Here is a 15,427-nt window from a genome sequence, read left to right as displayed (position 1 = left end):
GAAGCAGCAGATCCTCAAATCAGAGGAGTTCCTCAGTTTCTTTGACTGCAGCATCAGAGTGATGGAGAGAGCCCTGGCTCAGGAATCAGACATCTTCTTCAACTCCAGCGGACAAGACCTGGGTGACAAGGAGGGGTAAGAATGTGTGCGTGCGTGCGTGCGTGCGTGCGTGCATGCGTGTCTATCTGTTGTGAGGTCTGTAGAAGGAACATGGTGTGTGTATGCATGCCTATGGGCCTGCTAATGGCCTCATGGAGTAATGCCTTTGGTGTCAATCAGGACGTGACTCCTCATTGTTCTTCAAACACATGCCCTTCTCATGATGTCATCATCCTCTCAAAACCCCATTTGACCTCACTTACATTGACATCACCCAGTGACCTCTGACCCCTGTTTCTATTGGCCACAGGGACTTACAAGGCGGGTCCAGTAAGTCCCTCAGTAGGTTGTTCTATGACTATCACTGGTCCAAACATCGAGTCATCACCTGTCTGGACTGGTCCCCTCAGGTAAGGACTGCTTTGGGGTGAAGTTTCCCCTATGTACAGTTATAGGATCAGCTTCCCCTCCCCAATCCTAACCTTATCAATAGTGGGGGAAATGCTAAACTGACCCAAGAACAGCATTTAGGTGTAACTTCACCCTACACCCCAAGTGCCGTGTGTGTTTTGGACGGAGGGTGTATTTGTCTGTGTGTGTCATCACTGACTTGACAATCATTGTATTTTAACTTCTGTCCTCTCCATCCTCTACCTCCTCTCCATCCTCTACCTCCTCTCCATCCTCTACCTCCTCTCCATCCTCAACCTCCTCTCCATCCTCTACCTCCTCTCCATCCTCTTCCTCCTCTCCATCCTCTACCTCCTCTCCATCTTCTACCTCCTCTCCATCTTCTACCTCCTCTCCATTCTCTACCTCCTCTCCATCCTCAACCTCCTCTCCATCCTCTATCTTCTCTCCATCCTCTACCTCCTCTCCATCCTCTACCTCCTCTCCATCCTCTACCTCTTCTCCATCCTCTACCTCCTCTCCATCCTCTACTCCTCTCCATCTTCTACCTCCTCTCCATCCTCTACCTCCTCTCCATCCTCTACCTCCTCTCCATCCTCTACCTCCTCTCCATCCTCTACCTCCTCTCCATACTCTACCTCCTCTCCATCCTCCACCTCCTCTCAATCCTCCACCTCCTCTCCATCCTCTACCTCCTCTCCATCCTCTACCTCCTCTCCATCCTCTTCCTCCTCTCCATCCTCTACCTCCTCCCCATCCTCTACCTCCTCTCCATCCTCTACCTCCTCTCCATCCTCTACCTCCTCCATCCTCTACCTCCTCTCCATCCTCTACCTCCTCTCCATCCTCTACCTCCTCTCCATCCTCTTCTCCATCCTCTACCTCCTCTCCATCCTCTTCCTCCTCTCCATCCTCTTCCTCCTCCCCATCCTCTCCACCTCCTCCCCATCCTCTACCTCCTCCCCATCCTCTACCTCCTCTCCATCCTCTACCTCCTCCATCCTCTACCTCCTCTCCATCCTCTACCTCCTCTCCATCCTCTACCTCCTCTCCATCCTCTTCCTCCTCTCCATCCTCTTCCTCCTCTCCATCCTCTTCCTCCTCCTCTCCATCCTCCTCATCCATCCTCTCCATCCTCCTCCCCATCCTCTACCTCCTCTCCATCCTCTACCTCCCTCTCCATCCTCTACCTCCTCCATCCTCTACCTCCTCTCCATCCTCTACCTCCTCTCCATCCTCTACCTCCTCTCCATCCTCTTCCTCCTCTCCATCCTCTACCTCCTCTCCATCCTCTACCTCCTCCCCTGATCCTCCTTTAATTTTCCGTCTTTCCTTCCACTCCTCTATCTCTCCATTTTATTTGATCTTGTGCCCCTCTCCTCTTCCTCCCCCTCCTCTTCCTCCCCAGTACCCAGAGCTGTTGGTGGTGTCCTACAACAACAACGAAGATGCTCCTCACGAGCCTGACGGTGTAGCTCTGGTCTGGAACATGAAGTTTAACAAGAACACACCTGAGTATGTCTTCCACTGCCAGGTAAAATCAGTCCCAGGTCCAGGTCTATAAATATGTTGGGTACAGGGCCTGTATTCACAAAGTGTCTGATCTAGGTTGATATGACCTATAACTGTTCCCCACAGGATACAGATACTGGATTTGTGTGATATATATGTCTATATATTTAACAACAGTCTGATTCACAATTGTGTTTTGAGTCTCAACAGAGCCTAAATAAAAATGTTTTCACATCACTTTGTCTTTTAATGTATCCTGCCAATATCTGACAAAGAGTTACAGTATTTCCCTCCAGTTGATTCATGTTTTAACTGGCAGCCGGATACAACTGGATGTGGGTAGAGCTACTGCCACCAGTGTCCCAAATGGTACCCTATTTCCTAAATAGTGCACTACTTTTGACCAGAGCTCCCATAGGGCTCTGGCCAAAAGTAGTGCACTATGACAGGAATAGGGTTCCATTTTGGGATGCTGGCCTAAGACTAGGAGGATGTACCACTCCCCCGCTGCAACGATGACAATGACACCATAGATACAAAATAAGGAGTGAAGTGATATTTAATGAAAGCAGGGATTTCTTCAGGGGTTCCTGGGCTTTGGTCTACTTGGGCAGAACATGATATTACGGAACATGTCCGCTCAATGGTGACTAAAGAAATCTGAGGTTTTGGTGCAGAAAATACCTTCTGGTTGGTCCTGATGCTAATTATTATAGACTCTAGGGTGAGTTTTTGTGGTGTGTGTGCGTGTGAATGTGCATGTGTTTGAGGGAGTGATGAGGAGGCGACTGAGGGCCGGGGAGGAAAGTTAGAGGGCCTCCCCACTCCCAAGAGAGAGAGGGGGATTACAGAGACATCTCCATAATAAAAAGATGTGGCCTACCACTTCCTAATCCAGCAGGCCACATGTGTTCACCCACCCACGTGGATTCTCCAGTCGTATGGGCTGCTTGACTCTGTTTCCTACGCCCAGAGTCTACCTCACACACACGCACACACGCACGCACGCACGCACGCACGCACGCACGCACGCACGCACGCACACACACACACACACACACACACACACACACACACACACACACACACACACACACACACACACACACACACACACACACACACACACACACACACACACACACAGAGAATCACAGGCATACACATGCACAGCCACCCACTCCCACCATGCAAACCAATGTACCCCATTTAGCAGATGTTTTAGCAGACCACATACGGTGCTAATATTTCTGGGTTGTAGAAGTTGTGAGATAATGGATTTTACAGGACACTTTTATTCCACTACTATTATTAATGTATGTTCATGCCTAAGTGTTCTGGTATAGATATAACAGTACTACAATACAGCTACACTGATTACTGGAGTTATTTTCTCTTTACAAGTAGTTTGCTTCCATATTGTAGTCTGAAAGCTTGACTCTGTTGTCAACATGGGTTTCTATAGCGTAATGATGTGTGTATGTGTGTGTGTGTGCGTGCGTGCGTGCGTGCGTGCGTGCGTGCGTGCGTGCGTGTGTGTGTGTGTGTGTGTGTGTGTGTGTGTGTGTGTGTGTGTGTGTGTGTGTGTGTGTGTGTGTGTGTGTGTGTGTGTGTGTGTGTGTGTGTGTGTGTGTGTGTGTGTGTGTGTGTGTGTGTGTGTCGTCAATGGCATCGGAGGCTGTGAGAGGAGTTGACAGCAACCATAGATACACTTTATGTGGTTGTAAATTTGTATGTGCTGTTTTTGGCAGTGATAAACTCAGTATTGAAGAGAAGTTAAAATAGTCCACACAGTTAAAGTGGCAATCAGCAGTTGGAACAATAACAAAGCATTTCCCCCACTGTTTCGGTAAAAAGCTGAAGGATGGTGCTGGAGAAATGTAACCACTCTCAAATTCATAGACAAAGCTATGGATGCAAGAGCTGACCATCCAAATGATAGTTTTAACCATGTTTGGAGGCTCTTTAGTGTTTGTTTACATTTACTTTGTTGAAAAAGTTTATATTTTGGGTTCTGATGGAGTATAACTTATATTCTTCAAGTCCTAAAATGGATGTAGCAACTGCAGATTGCCCCTTTTAAAGGACAAGTTCAACATTTTACAACTTAATAGTTGGTTCCTCACCCTGAAAGTAGTATCTGGGCCAGGGGGAACTGTATGGTTTGGTTTTCTTTTAAACAGCCACTACAAAAAAAGTGACAGGGGCAATGGAAAGATAAAAGGGCAAATGTCAGACCGAATCACTTAGTTGATTTCAGTTTATTCAGGTCCATAGACCTTTCAGGGTGAGGAATGGACCTTTAAATCCACCCTATAGATATGAACTGATAATACAGTATGACAAGTCTAACCCTGTATGCCTCTTATTCTTTGACACACACACACACACACATTGCTTCTCCCATGAAAGGGGTCAATTTGGGTAAGTGAGTGACGCTGTTGGGAAAATGTGTGCTGGGGGAAATTATATCAAAAAATGAAAGGATGGAAAACCGAAATGGCACCTCCCAGGCTCCCTTGTGTCAGTCACTATGAGTGTGTCCTGGGGATGTGCCATGTCTTTTCATCAGGAGGGGAAGAAAAACCAGAATGAAGGAGATAAATAATGAAATGAAAGAAAGAAAGAGAGAGGAGTCGATCTCCAACCGCTTGGCACGGGCCTCCTCCGTGTTTTGTGTTGGAGAGGGATGAAAGGAGGCAGGAGTCGTCGGGGGAGAAGAGATATTGTTTTTCGCTCCGGGGTCTATTACAAACAGAGGCGTTCCTTTCTCGTTATCCAGAGATCAGATGGATATTAATGTGTGAGCATGTTCTGCCGTTTAACCCCCCAAACCACAGGCCCCATTTCTTTTCTCTCTTCTCCTCTTCCTGAGGTAGACGAACACACTCATCCTTTATCATATCAAATCAAATTGTATTTGTCACATGCGCCAAATACAACAGATGTAGACCTTACAGTGAAATGCTCACTGACAAGCCCCTAACCAACAGATGTAGACCTTACAGTGAAATGCTGAATACAACAGGTGTAGACCTCACAGTGAAATGCTCACTGACAAGCCCCTAACCAACAGATGTAGACCTTACAGTGAAATGCTCACTGACAAGCCCCTAACCAACAGATGTAGACCTTACAGTGAAATGCTCACTGACAAGCCCCTAACCAACAGATGTAGACCTTACAGTGAAATGCTCACTGACAAGCCCCTAACCAACAGATGTAGACCTTACAGTGAAATGCTCACTGACAAGCCCCTAACCAACAGATGTAGACCTTACAGTGAAATGCTGAATACAACAGGTGTAGACCTCACAGTGAAATGCTCACTGACAAGCCCCTAACCAACAGATGTAGACCTTACAGTGAAATGCTCACTGACAAGCCCCTAACCAACAGATGTAGACCTAACCAACAGTGAAATGCTGAACCAACAGATGTAGACAGAAATGTGACAAGACAACTCACAGTGAAATGCTCACTGACAAGCCCCTAACCAACAGATGTAGACCTTACAGTGAAATGCTCACTGACAAGCCCCTAACCAACAGATGTAGACCTCACAGTGAAATGCTCACTGACAAGCCCCTAACCAACAGATGTAGACCTCACAGTGAAATGCTCACTGACAAGCCCCTAACCAACAGATGTAGACCTTACAGTGAAATGCTGAATACAACAGGTGTAGACCTCACAGTGAAATGCTCACTGGCAAGCCCCTAACCAACAGATGTAGACCTTACAGTGAAATGCTGAATACAACAGGTGTAGACCTCACAGTGAAATGCTCACTGACAAGCCCCTAACCAACAGATGTAGACCTCACAGTGAAATGCTCACTGACAAGCCCCTAACCAACAGATGTAGACCTTACAGTGAAATGCTGAATACAACAGGTGTAGAAGTGAAATGCTCACTGACAAGCCCCTAACCAACAGATGTAGACCTTACAGTGAAATGCTCACTGACAAGCCCCTAACCAACAGATGTAGACCTTACAGTGAAATGCTCACTGACAAGCCCCTAACCAACAGATGTAGACCTCACAGTGAAATGCTCACTGACAAGCCCCTAACCAACAGATGTAGACCTTACAGTGAAATGCTCACTGACAAGCCCCTAACCAACAGATGTAGACCTTACAGTGAAATGCTCACTGACAAGCCCCTAACCAACAGATGTAGACCTCACAGTGAAATGCTCACTGACAAGCCCCTAACCAACAGATGTAGACCTTACAGTGAAATGCTCACTGACAAGCCCCTAACCAACAGATGTAGACCTCACAGTGAAATGCTCACTGACAAGCCCCTAACCAACAGATGTAGACCTTACAGTGAAATGCTCACTGACAAGCCCCTAACCAACAGATGTAGACCTTACAGTGAAATGCTCACTGACAAGCCCCTAACCAACAGATGTAGACCTTACAGTGAAATGCTGAATACAACATAGCTCAGTGAAATGCTCACTGACAAGCCCCTAACCAACAGATGTAGACCTCACAGTGAAATGCTCACTGACAAGCCCCTAACCAACAGATGTAGACCTTACAGTGAAATGCTCACTGACAAGCCCCTAACCAACAGATGTAGACCTTACAGTGAAATGCTCACTGACAAGCCCCTAACCAACAGATGTAGACCTCACAGTGAAATGCTCACTGACAAGCCCCTAACCAACAGATGTAGACCTTACAGTGAAATGCTCACTGACAAGCCCCTAACCAGCAGATGTAGACCTCACAGTGAAATGCTCACTGACAAGCCCCTAACCAACAGATGTAGACCTTACAGTGAAATGCTCACTGACAAGCCCCTAACCAACAGATGTAGACCTTACAGTGAAATGCTGAATACAACAGGTGTAGACCTCACAGTGAAATGCTCACTGACAAGCCCCTAACCAACAGATGTAGACCTTACAGTGAAATGCTCACTGACAAGCCCCTAACCAACAGATGTAGACCTTACAGTGAAATGCTCACTGACAAGCCCCTAACCAACAGATGTAGACCTTACAGTGAAATGCTCACTGACAAGCCCCTAACCAACAATGCAGTTTTAATAAAATACCAACAAAAAAAGTAAGAGATAAGAATAACAAATAGTTAAAGAGCAGCAGTAAATAACAAATAACAATTATCCTCTCTTCAATCACACATGCTTAGCTCCGCCGGGCTCTGCCAGGGCTCTGCTAAGGCTCTGCTCTGTCAGGGCTCTGCTAGGCCTTTGTTAGGGCTCTGCTACTGCACTTTTAGGGTTCTGCTAGAGTACTGTTAGGGCTCTGCTCTGTTAGGGCTCTGCTGGGGCTCTGCGGGGCTCTGCTGGGGCTCTGTTAGGGCTCTGCTCTACTAGGGCTCTGTTAGGGCTCTGCTCTACTAGGGCTCTGCTGGGGCTCTGCGGGGCTCTGCTGGGGCTCTGTTAGGGCTCTGCTCTGTTAGGGCTCTGCTGGGGCTCTGCGGGGCTCTGCTGGGGCTCTGTTAGGGCTCTGCTCTGCTAGGGCTCTGCTCTGCTAGGGCTCTGTTAGGGCTCTGCTCTACTAGGGCTCTGCTAGGGCTCTGTTGGGGCTCTGCTATGGCTTGCTATTGCTCTGCTAGGGCTCTGCTATTGCTCTGCTCTGTTAGGACTATGTTAGGGCTCTGTTAGGGCTCTGCTCTGCTAGGGCTCTGTTGGGGCTCTGCTATGGCTTGCTATTGCTCTGCTTTGGGCTCTGCTAGGGCTCTGCTCTGTTAGGACTATGTTAGGGCTCTGTTAGGGCTCTGTCACTCTTGGCTTGGCAGGGACCAGAGAGGACTATTTTTCTTCCCACAGTGGCTCGCTTGCCCATCTTGGATCGCTCTTTGTCTCTCTTCAATTCAAGGTGCTTATTGCCATTGGAAACAAATGTGTACATTGCCAAAGCAAGTGAAATAAACAATAAAACAGTAACTATTACACTCACACAAGTTCCAAAAGAATGAAGAAATGTTTCATGTCGTATTATGTATATATACAGTGTTGTAACAATGTGCAAATAGTTCAAGTAAAATGGGAAAATAAATATGGGTTGTATTTACAATGGTGTTTGTTCTTCACTGGTTGCCCTTTTCTTGTGGCAACAGGTCACACATCTTGCTGCTGTGATGGCACACTGTGGAATTTCACCCAATAGATATGGGAGTTTTCAAAATTGGATTTGTTTTCAAATTCTTTATGGATCTGTGTATTCTGAGGGAAATATGTGTCTCTCTAATATGGTCCTACATTTGGCAGGAGGTTCTGTCTCTTTCTCTCTCTGTCAAATATGGCTTCCGTCCATGGAGTTACTGAGTAACATTTGCCATCTGATGTTTATTTATTTTTATTTCTCCTTTATTTAACCAGGTAGGCCTGTTGAGAACACCTTTATTTAACCAGGTAGGCCTGTTGAGAACACCTTTATTTAACCAGGTAGGCCTGTTGAGAACACCTTTATTTAACCAGGTAGGCCTGTTGAGAACACCTTTATTTAACCAGGTAGGCCTGTTGAGAACACCTTTATTTAACCAGGTAGGCCTGTTGAGAACACCTTTATTTAACCAGGTAGGCCTGTTGAGAACACCTTTATTTAACCAGGTAGGCCTGTTGAGAACACCTTTATTTAACCAGGTAGGCCTGTTGAGAACACCTTTATTTAACCAGGTAGGCCTGTTGAGAACACCTTTATTTAACCAGGTAGGCCTGTTGAGAACACCTTTATTTAACCAGGTAGGCCTGTTGAGAACACCTTTATTTAACCAGGTAGGCCTGTTGAGAACACCTTTATTTAACCAGGTAGGCCTGTTGAGAACACCTTTATTTAACCAGGTAGGCCTGTTGAGAACACCTTTATTTAACCAGGTAGGCCTGTTGAGAACACCTTTATTTAACCAGGTAGGCCTGTTGAGAACACCTTTATTTAACCAGGTAGGCCTGTTGAGAACACCTTTATTTAACCAGGTAGGCCTGTTGAGAACACCTTTATTTAACCAGGTAAGCCTGTTGAGAACACCTTTATTTAACCAGGTAAGCCTGTTGAGAACACCTTTATTTAACCAGGTAGGCCTGTTGAGAACACCTTTATTTAACCAGGTAGGCCTGTTGAGAACACCTTTATTTAACCAGGTAGGCCTGTTGAGAACACCTTTATTTAACCAGGTAGGCCTGTTGAGAACACCTTTATTTAACCAGGTAGGCCTGTTGAGAACACCTTTATTTAACCAGGTAGGCCTGTTGAGAACACCTTTATTTAACCAGGTAGGCCTGTTGAGAACACCTTTATTTAACCAAGTAGGCCTGTTGAGAACACCTTTATTTAACCAGGTAGGCCTGTTGAGAACAAGTTCTCATTTACAACTGCAACCTGGCCAAGATAAAACAAAGCAGCGTGACAAAAAACAACAGAGTTACACATGGGATAAACAAAAGTACAGTCAATAACACAATAGAAAATCTATGTACAGTGTGTGCAAATGGTGTAAGGAGGCAAGGCAATAAATAGGCCATAGTAGCGAAGTAATTACAATTTAGCAAATTAACACTGGAGTGATAGATGTGCAGATGATGATGTGCAAGTAGAAATACTGGTGTGCAAAAGAGCAAAAAAGTCAATAAAAACAGTATGGGGATGTGACCGGTGTGAAAGGGTTAGCTAGATAGAGGTGCACACTAGTAGCATTTCAATCACTCTTGAAGTAGACCTTGAAGTAGTTTTTGCTCTCTCACTCCTCTCCACCACTTCTCCTCTTGTCTACTACTTTCTTTAACTTGTTTTAATGTTGTTATCTCTCTCTCTACTCATTCTCTATACTCCATTATCTTTCTCTCTACTCCATTCTCTCTCTCTCTCTCTCTCTCTCTTCATTCTATAGTTAGAGGACTTGTGATATCTCCAGGAGCAATATAACATCATTTTTGTCTTTATTTGTTGTCGAGTACTGTCATTTAGCTAGCTAGGGCCATCTACTTTAAGTGCTGCCTGTCTCCCCAGTAGCCTTCTTGGTGTGTGAACAGATGACTGCTCATAACTTGCAGATGATTGTTGACACATCAACCAGGATCAAGGGGCAGGGCAATTTGTGACTTGTTTTGGTAATCAGTGGCTGTATTGGCGAGGGAGTGGTTTCTCCTCTCTTAGGCAATCAGCAATTAGTACAGGGAGGTGTGCTCTTCACTTCTGCTTGGCAATTATTAATTAGTGTTAGTACTTCAGTCTCTCCTGGCTTCTCAGCAGCAGCTGTAAGCGGTGGTCGTGTCAGTGGCGGTCTCGTTGGCAAAACTAAGACCGCCGCCAAAACAAAGACTGTTCTGCTGAGTTATTTGTGGAAGGTTCCACACCACTCTCACCTCAGTATAACTGCAGTTAGAGTGCAGTATAAAAAAAGTGCAGTATAACTGCAGTTAGAGTGCAGTATAACTGCAGTTAGTGCTGTATAACTATTTTGCTATTACTGCGTCAAAAATACCACAGTCGACTGCAGTTACTGCACTTTTACTGCAGTTACTGCACTTTTACTGCAGTTACTGCACTTTTACTGCCGTTATACTGCACTTTTACTGCCGTTATACTGCACTTTTACTGCCGTTATACTGCACTTTTACTGCAGTTATACTGCACTTTTACTGCAGTTATACTGCACTTTTACTGCAGTTACTGCACTTTTACTGCAGTTATACTGCACTTTTACTGTAGTTATACTGCACTTTTACTGCAGTTACTGCACTTTTACTGCCGTTATACTGCACTTTTACTGCAGTTACTGCACTTCTACTGCAGTTACTGCACTTATACTGAGGTGAGAGTGGTGTGGTTATACCGAGGATGATTGTGGTGTTTCAAAACTACAATATTTTTTTGTAAGTGTCACTTGAGTATCTTACCTAGATATTTTCGGATTATGTTATTTTGCTCTTTTGCATCTGTGTGTGTTTCCTATACCTTTTCGCTCCTCTCCCTGCTTTACAGATGCCCCGCCCCCCTTGGCTGCAACCCTTATGATTTAGTATACACTGCACGCACAACCCATGTGGAATTCCGGATCTCTGGCAGCGTTTAGAACTGCCAATCTGAGTCAAGAACGCCAAGTTCATTTCAGCCTCACGGAGCTTCACGGAGTCGTGGCTGAACGACGACAATATCAACATCCAGCTGGCTGGTTATACGTTGTACTGGCAGGATAGAACATCGGCATCTGGTAAGACAAGGGGCGTCGGACCATGTATTTTTGTAAACAATAGCTACGATATCTAAGGAAGTCTCGAGCTATTGCTCGCCTGAGATAGAGTTTCTCATGATAAGCTGCAGACCACATTACCTACCGAGAGAGTTTTAAATCTGACCATAATTCCATTCTCCCGATTCCTGCTTATAAGCCTAAATTAAAGCAGGAAGCACCAGTGACTAGATCAATAAAAAAGTGGTCAGATGAAGCAGATTCTAAGCTACAGGACTGTTTTGCTAGCACAGACTGGAATATGTTCCGGAATTCCTCCGATGGAATTGAGGAGTACACCACATCTGTCAGTGGCTTCATCAGTAAGTGCATCGATGACATTGTCCTAACAATGACTGTACATATCCCAACCAGAAGCCATGGATTACAGTCTGCATCCACACCGCTTTCAAGGAGCGGGACTCTAAGCCGGAAGCTTATAAGAAATCCCTATGTCGAACTATCAAACAGGCAAAGCATCAATACAGGACTAAGATCGAGTCATACTACACCGGCTCTGATGCTCGTCGGATGTGGCAGGGCCTGCAAACAGATTACAGAATACAAAGGGAAGCACAGCCGAGAGCTGCCCAGTGACACAAGCCTACCGGACGAGCTAAACTACTTCTATGCTCGCTTCAAGGCAAATAACACTGAAATATGCATGAGAGCACCAGCTGTACCGGAAGACTGTGATCACGCTCTCCGCAGCCGATGTGAGTAAGACCTTCAACATTCACAAGGTCGCAAGGCCAGACGGATTACCAGGACGTGTATTGTGAGCATGTGCTGACTAACTGGCAAGTGTATTCACTGACAATTTCAACCTGTCCGAGTCTGTGATACCAACATGTTTTAAGCAGGCCATCATAGTGCCTGTGTCCAAGAACACTAAGGTAACCTGCCTAAATGACTACCGACCCGTAGCACTCACGTCTGTAGCCATGAAGTGCTTTGAAAGGCTGGTCATGGCTCACATCAACACCATCATCCCAGATACACTAGACCCACTCTAATTTGCATACTGCCTCAACAGATCCACAGATGACACAGTCTCTATTGCACTCCACACTGCCCTTTCCCACCTGAACAAAAGGAACACCTATGTGAGAATGCTATTCATTGACTATAGCTCAGCGTTCAACACCATAGTGCCCTCAAAGCTCATCAATAAGCTAAGGATCCTGGGACTAAACACCTCCCTCTGCAACTGGATCCTGGACTTCCTGACGGGCTGCCCCCAGGTGGTAAATGTAGGCAACAACACATCCGCCACGCAGATCCTCAACACATGGGTCCCTCAGGGGTGCGTGCTCAGCCCCCTCCTGTACTCCCTGTTCACTCGTATCTGCACGGCCAGGCACGACTCCAACACCATCATTAAATTTGCAGATGACACAACAGTGGTAGGCCTGATCACCGACAACAACAAGACAGCCTATAGGGAGGAGGTCAGAGACCTGGCCGTGTGGTACCAGGACAACAGCCTCTCCCTCAACGTGATCAAGACAAATTAGATGATTGTGGACTACAGTAAAAAGAGGACTGAGCACACCCCCATTCTCATCGACGGGGCTGCAGTAGAGCAGGTTGAGAGCTTCAAGTTCCTTGGTGTCCACATCACCAACAAACTAACATGGTCCAAGCACACCAAGACAGTTGTGAAGAGGGCATAACAAAACCTATTCCCCCTCAGGAGACTGAAAAGATTTGGCATGGGTCCTCAGATTCTCAAAGGTTCTACAGCTGCACCATCGAAAGAATCCTGACTGGTTGCATCAATGCCTGGTATGGCAACTGCTCTGCCTCTGACCACAAGACACTACAGAGAGTAGTGTCAACGGCCCAGTACATCACTGTGGGGCGGCAGGTAGCCTAGTGGTTAGAGCATTGGACTAGTAACCGAAATGTTGCAAGATTTAATCCCCGAGCTGACAATTTAAAAAATCTGCCGTTCTGCCCCTGAACAAAGCAGTTAACCCACTGTTTCTAGGCCGTCATTGAAAATAATAATTTGTATTAACTGACTGACTTGCCTAGTTAAATAAAGGTAAATAATAATAATAATCACTGGGGCCAAGCTTCCTGCCATCCAGCACCTCTTTACCAGGCGGTGTCAGAGGAAGGCCCTAAAAATTGTGAAAGACTCCAGCCGCCCCAGTCATAGACTGTTCTCTCTACTACCACAGGCAATCTGTACCGGAGCGCCAATGCCACTCTCTGTTGTCATCTATGCACTTTAAATAACTCTACATACATATACAGTTGAAATCGGAAGTTTACATACACATAGGTTGGAGTCATTAAAACTAGTTTTTCAACCAGTCCACAAATGTCTTGTTAACTATAGTTTTGGCAAGTTGTGCAAGACACAAGTAATTTTTCCAACAATTGTTTACAGACATATTATTTGACTTATAATTCACTGTACACAATTCCAGTGGGTCAGAAGTGACTGTGCCTTTAACCAGAAGGGGACTAGGGTTCCAATTTTGGAACACCCCCCCCCCCCCCCACGTTCAGCTGGAAGGTGGCGCATGGAACGCAAAAATATTCCTAAAAATATTTAACCTCCACACATTAACAAGTCCAATGGCTCAAATGAAAGATAAACACCTTGTTTATCTACCCAGCAAGTCAGATTTCTAAAATGTTTTACGGCAAAAACATAGCACATATTTATGTCAAACCACCACCGAAGACACAGCTAATTTGCATAGCCAAGTTGAAAAAAATATGCAATCAACAAACGCAGGATTAAAAGAAAAATAATGCACTAACCTTTTGAAATCTTCATCAGATGACAGTAATATAACATGTTACACAGTACATTTATGTTTTTTTCAATAATATGCTATATATATCCATAAATCTCTGTTTACAATGATGCATCGTTCAAAAAATGCTACTCAAATTTCCTGAGAAATGACGATAGCTCCGGCAGATAACGTCAGCTAACAAGGAATACACATCATAAACTTTGACTAAATATGCATGTTCTACATATATATATAGTTAGATACACGTCTTCTGAATGCAATCGCTGTGTTACATTTATTTTTAACGTTACAGGTTTCGTTCACTAGGCTATACTATGAGTCTGCGCTCAAAAAGTAGCATTATGGCTCCTCTATCTTGGAGTCCACATAAACCCAAATTTACCACATAAATATTCCCTTACCTTTGCTGTTCTTCCATCAGAAGACCTGAAAGGAATTATACTTACCAAAAACAGCGTTTAGTTTTGCAGTCTGTGTCTTTCGGTTCTCAAACACGACACATTTCGGTTGAAATGTAACCAAAAGTCAAGTGGATGCGCACCAAAACGTCGAACTTACATATTATATGTCGATTAAACTTGTCAAACTAACTTCATAATCAAGCTTTAACATGTTATAAAGGTGTACAGCAATCGTGAGGACGAACAGAAACGCATGCATTGTATAATCGATCTTGGAAAAAAGACAGGACCGGAGCAGAGTGTGCATGAGAGTGACCTGTTTTTTCGCGTCACCGAAAGGTTTCGGCAGGCCAAAACTCTCGTGAGCACGCGATTCTCACAATGAGAATCCCCATTGAAAGCTGAGATCGCGCTGAAGACAGAGAGACTGTTCCCAGACCTGTAGGTGCTTGGGAAGGGTGGGGTCGATGATGTCAAAGTTGGGCCAACTTTTCTGATGACAAGAGAGAGTTTGGGAGAATGACTGCCCTGAGAGTTCTGCTTTACATACAGACATAATTTAAACGGTTTTAGAAGCTTTAGAGTGTTTTCAATAATATATTCAATAATATTTTTTATTTGCATATATTAGCAACTTTTGACAAAAATAAAATTATGTTTACTATGGGCCCGCAATTACTCCAGCGGGGGCAGTAAACAGCCCTATCCCAACAGCTTGGAAAATTCCAGAAAAGGATGTCATGGCTTCTGATAGGCTAATTGACGTCATTTGAGTCAATTGGAGGTGTACCTGTGGATGTATTTCAAGGCCTACCTTCAAACCCAGTGACTCTTTGCTTGACCTCATTGGAAAAGCAAAATAAATCAGCTGTAAAATATTGGAGACCTCCACAAGTCTGGTTCATCCTTGGGAGCAATTTCCAAACTCCTGAAGTTACTACATTTCTTAACAATAGTATGCAAGTATAAACACCATGGGACAATGCAGCTGTCATACCGCGAAGGAGATGTTG

At 45.0% G+C, this 15,427-nt stretch overlaps 1 pseudogene; it reads left to right on the top strand.

Annotated features, from left to right (window-relative positions):
- The window catches only part of LOC124012265, a 102,875-nt pseudogene that overhangs the window by 15,719 nt on the left and 71,729 nt on the right, over positions 1-15,427 (top strand).

Source organism: Oncorhynchus gorbuscha, linkage group LG24 (assembly GCF_021184085.1).
Source record: "Oncorhynchus gorbuscha isolate QuinsamMale2020 ecotype Even-year linkage group LG24, OgorEven_v1.0, whole genome shotgun sequence".
Classification (NCBI taxonomy): Eukaryota; Metazoa; Chordata; class Actinopteri; order Salmoniformes; family Salmonidae; genus Oncorhynchus; species Oncorhynchus gorbuscha.
This window is presented reverse-complemented; position numbering and strand designations above follow the sequence as displayed.